Source organism: Papaver somniferum, chromosome 9, assembly GCF_003573695.1.
Source record: "Papaver somniferum cultivar HN1 chromosome 9, ASM357369v1, whole genome shotgun sequence".
Lineage (NCBI taxonomy): Eukaryota > Viridiplantae > Streptophyta > Magnoliopsida > Ranunculales > Papaveraceae > Papaver > Papaver somniferum.
In genome coordinates this window covers 83,704,542-83,709,670 of record NC_039366.1, presented here as the reverse complement: position 1 = coordinate 83,709,670, position 5,129 = coordinate 83,704,542, and the positions used below count along the sequence as shown (strand labels likewise).

The window sequence follows — 5,129 nt, the reverse complement described above, 5'->3', positions numbered from 1 at the left end:
ATCACATGGTAAGCTTCATTGATATCCTTTATTTCGAATAATATAGAGATAGGCATAAATTCAAGATCACTACTCGTAGGTAGTAAGTCTTAACATGAAATACCAAGAGTATGAACTTCTCCCACTGATCTTGAGATATATGCATAAGTCTTTAATAATTTCATCCAAAACCAATTAAAATAAATGGTCTTGTTGAATTTTGGATATGCAATATTCTGGAGGCTTGCTTAATTTCATACTTTGATTTCTTAATCTTGTAGACTATGTGTTCCTTTCTTTATAAGACAAAAGCCTTCTTGTTGACACACGAATATTTTCTTAAAATTTATCATTAATAAAGGCTATTTTCACATTTGAGTAATGCAACTCTTAATTCATACCGAGCTACTAATAATACTGTGATAATTCTGAATAAGTCTTTCTTTGACACGAGATAAAAACTTATTTTATAATCAATGCATCATTTCAAAATAAAATCCTTGGCTACAGTTCAGGCTTTATATCATTTAGTAATGCTATTACAGTCATGCTAGGGCTGAAAGACCCACTTGCACACAACTGTTTTGTGTCGCTCGAGCAACTAAATAATATCCCGGACTTGACGTTCAACCATTGATTTTATCTCACATAACATCAATCAATTAATCAAAAGTATTATACACATAATAGTTTGTGAACCAGAAACCGAGTCTTTGCCATTCCATATCAAAATGAAATAAGTACTTGTAAGAAAATCACTGAAACAACATGCACAACTTTCTTTCAATCTCTTTTGAGACCTTCTTCATGTTAGTAAATGTTGTTATCAAGAAATTTCTTTATTGGCAATAGTTTTATTATGGAATATATGATAAGTAATTTGTGGTCTTTCATTATCTAACATTCCGACAATGAGAAGATTCACAATATCTGTAGAAATATCAAAATAAAGGGATCATTATCATGATTTCTTGAACAGACATATCAACGTACATTTTGTTACACAAATATGTGTGACTTCTTAATTAATGTCACAATATAAGTGTAATAAATATGGTGTTATTCTTTTGTTACACTTTAGTAATCACACTAATAAGTGTGACTTTAATTAATTTAAATCACACTAAAAAATATGTCAAATCTCTTGCATGTATTAGTGTAACAAATCTGGGATAGATTTACACAAAATTACGGATTTTAGCATTCCCTAATTCGGGATTCCCACACCTGCTCTTCCCAACCCAACCCCATTTTGGAACCAGAAAAGAATCATCTACTTCATAAATCTCCATTCACATGCAAGTAGAAAAGAAACCTTTGTATTTCAATAAAATTGTACCCAGGTTACATTTAAAAAGTGTATCTGGTATAAACCAAAAATTGTGCACTTTAGACCATTACAACAATCATAGCAGTTTAGACCATTATTTCGTTACAATAACCTGACTATCGGTATCTTAATAATAAAGTAGTCCATCAATGACTATACTTATTAGGCAGATGACTATATCGATCCTTGCCTTGTTTACTTTTACGGCTCCGCGAAGCAAATCAATTATACCTCCATATATGACTTGAGATGTGGTTTAGCAGAAGGCTCTACAAATGCAAGTACGGATGAAGGTCTTCCTGCACATAGCATACATGTATAAGGACGTAAAACATATACGAGTATAAACTGAGAACAAATCGGGATCAATACTACATCAGATGAGAATCAAATTTCATGCCAGAAAACCGACCTGAGCTAGCCTAAGTCACATTGCAGACTTTGCAGTCACTCTTTTCATACACTCGGATCCTCCTTTGCTATATGTGTGCCCATCATTTGAGATCTGTTATCGCTTTAATGCTGATAATGTTCTCAATTATTTATATTACAGTCACTACAAACAAAAAAATAAAAAACAGGATACGAGCAAAGCACCAAACAAGGGTAGGTTAATCTCTGCCTCCTACGAGTTATGAATTAACAAGTACAAAGGGTCCTTTAAAATTGAAAGTAAAGTTTTCATACCAATCACACGCGGTGCTTGTAAACAGTAACAATGACCGTGCAATTATCCTCGCAGCGTCGCTCCCGCACAGCTTCTCTTACAAAACGGAGGCTCACCGCAGTAACAAATAAGCCCTCCAGCAAATCTAAGTATGCTTAGATGTTTCAACTTGAATCATACAAGTGTCACCTATAATAAATCCTTTATAAGCATCCAAATACATTCATATGCACGAAGGCTCAATTGTTTGATACCATCAAAGTAGTAGCAATGAATTATTCTAATGTTAAGATTACAAATACAACCTGAACTTGAAAATGAAACGATTAGGGAGAATTGATCCATACTCTCTTGTTATATGTCAGCCTGTCAGTGATACTGCATGGGTTCCTGAAGGGAGAAGAAAATAATTAGGCTGAGACAATTTAAATAATCCAACATATCCTTGTAGCATGTCCTCCTTTCCATAAAATGTATGGAAGCCAAAAATGACTCTGACCTGTAAAATTGTGTGAAAATTTTATGAAAATTAAGCATCAATAATATGTATCTTTCATCTGAGATTAAGCATAAAAACAAACTCAAGTAAAAAGAAAACGATGAACTTGATGGTACCACCTTCACATGTAAATGATAATTTAAAACGGATAATCAGTACACACAGGTAAATTACTTGCTTCAAAGTGTAGAGTCATCACCATTCAATTTGTAGCAGTCTTTGCATCCGAAAAATTTCAACAACGTTTTTTTTTTTTTAATCACGACCACTATATTCAAAATCAAGCATTTTGAACACCGACATCCTATAAATCAAGCATTTCAGCTTTTGAATCAGCATCATATGTCAAATTTAAAGACTATTATGTAACTCCTTCAATAGATAAAGAACATGGAAAACATACCTCATAGGTAGCATCAAGCTCTTTGGAATCAGTAGTAGCTTGAGCAAGTCGAAAAAAACAATGCTTAGTTAGCCAATTAAAAGTAACACAAACTTATAACTGGGATTGATCATACTAACCAGACCCATCTATATCGAATATCTCAAAAGATTCCCTTATCTCTTGTTTATTTTGTTAAGACTACCTCTAGGTTTATTTGTCCTCATAAACACCCATCTATAAGTGTTGACTGGTACCACAAGGCTGAAATAGTGTTCTGACAAAGACACAACATTTCAAAAAATGGTGAAACTGAATCTTTTTACTTAGAAAAAGCAGCAGTAGAGCAACAAGTTTTCTATAGCTTAAAATGTTCCAGTTTGTGGTTGTAAGAAAGTCGTAGGCCAAAGTACAGCACTTGACAAACCACTGAGACGACATAAATCAAAATACATTTATATTTGCTCAATTAAAAAATCATTTGCAACTTTCGCCAAAGAATAAAAGTAAAATACAAAGAATCCTACAGTTAAGAGTTATAGCAAATAAAAACAATTCATAAGAAAATGAAACTCAAAAGTCCAAATAATCCTCAATAGTGGTAAGAACAAACAAAACAAATGGTAACTACCTACAAAGTCTTATGACATAATTAACATATAATCCCTTTTTTGCTTACTTGGCTAACTTCTCAGAAACAAGAACCAACCTAATCCATGTAGGATTTTGAAACCTTGATCAGTTGGAACTTCTACAAAAATTTGTGGAAGATTAAAGAGCTATTACAAGAGGATTTAAACACTTATACAGATGTAGTCATTCAATGCTTCCCACTCGATAGGGTAAAATAATTTGTAGGATTTCTGCGATTGAAACTAATTAAAAATTGATCCAACATAAATAATGCACCAATGAGTACAACAGTACTAGGATTTTTAACGATTTTTAATGACCGGATCAATCAATTGATAATAAATCCACATCTATTAAAAAAAAAACCATTTCAATTAAAACAAATACAGATTGAACTCACTTCTACTATCTTGGCGATTGGGGATTCCTTGAAAGTATTTTTCCCTGGAATGGAGATGCAGCACCGCATTCGAAAAGCTCTAATCTGCAATCACGTGAATGAGATATAACTGTTGGGAAAATTACTAATAATGTAACTGAGAAGAAGATACTTAGCTCAAACCGATGTTGCTGGAGATGCACAGAAAATGTAGAGGCACGTATACGATACGCTGTCCTAAAGGCAATATCGCCTGCCACTCCTCTGAGATGCTACAGCGGTTGGCGAGTCACCTCCAGGATACAACTACAGTTAGTACCCCTCAATGTAGCATACAATGAGGGTACCCTTAGAGCTTGGCAGAACTTAAAACAGTAGAAGAGATGTTTACAGAAAAACAGAGGGAGAGTAGAAGAGATGTTTCTCTGTGGTGTGTATTTTCTGAGCTTACAACTACTCTCTTATATAGTGTTTGTGTAGTTACAAACAAGAAAGAAAACCCATGCTTATGACAAAAATACTGGTAATGTTGGGTTAAAGATAGTGCAAGAAAAGTTGTTTTTTCAGGCATGGAGCAGTGTGTTGCTGCCAAGCCAAATACGTACAGACAAGGGATCCAGGACAAAACACGTACAGACACAGAAGCCAAGACAAGCACGTTCAGACAAAGAAGCCAAGACAAGCACGTTCAGACAAAGAAGTCAGGACAAAACACGTACAGACAAAGAAAAGATTCTTCTACTTGTGTGGAAAACACGTACCAAAAAATTCAGCAAAAAGATAGGATCTAATAAACCCACACCCACACCCACACTCGAGCCCGACCGACCGACCGGACGGACGGCGGCGGCGTGCGTGCTTCTGTACGAAGCACCGCGCGTACGGGAAAGGCAACCTTGCCCTAGTCTAGGCCTTCCCTCCAAGCACAAAAGTCTAATGACCCAAGGGCCATGCCCTTATAGCCAATTCTATGGTATTTAAGTCTAAAACTCTTTAGATTTTAGTCAATGTGGGACTATTGTTTTATCTATTCAAATGAAAAAACAATTAATGGGCAATAGGTCTAGGGATCAAAACATAGTCCATGGAAAAATTGGTATTTTTAAAGCGTTTTTTAACAATCCCCCACATGAATGATAAAACATATCGACGAAATACGAGAAAACATAATACATCAATATTAGGCTAAGGTGTCCCAGAGATTGAACCTTAACTAGTGAGAGGTTACCGGAACTGCTTGTTGTTACGGTGAACACAATG

General features: G+C 34.9%; 1 long non-coding RNA gene across 4 annotated transcripts; it reads right to left on the bottom strand.

The window, feature by feature from the left end:
* Positions 1-1,283: 1,283 nt before the first annotated feature.
* Positions 1,284-3,037, bottom strand: LOC113307577. Of its 4 annotated transcripts, XR_003339192.1 has the most exons (6): positions 2,879-3,037; positions 2,675-2,779; positions 2,282-2,475; positions 1,997-2,165; positions 1,722-1,865; positions 1,284-1,608 (listed from the first exon to the last, which is right to left on the bottom strand). It is a non-coding gene; the product is annotated as an uncharacterized LOC113307577 (long non-coding RNA). The 4 variants fall into 4 exon arrangements; XR_003339189.1 differs by having other exon boundaries at positions 1,722-2,165; XR_003339191.1 differs by having other exon boundaries at positions 1,722-2,165; positions 2,324-2,475.
* Between the last annotated feature and the right edge of the window lie 2,092 nt (positions 3,038-5,129).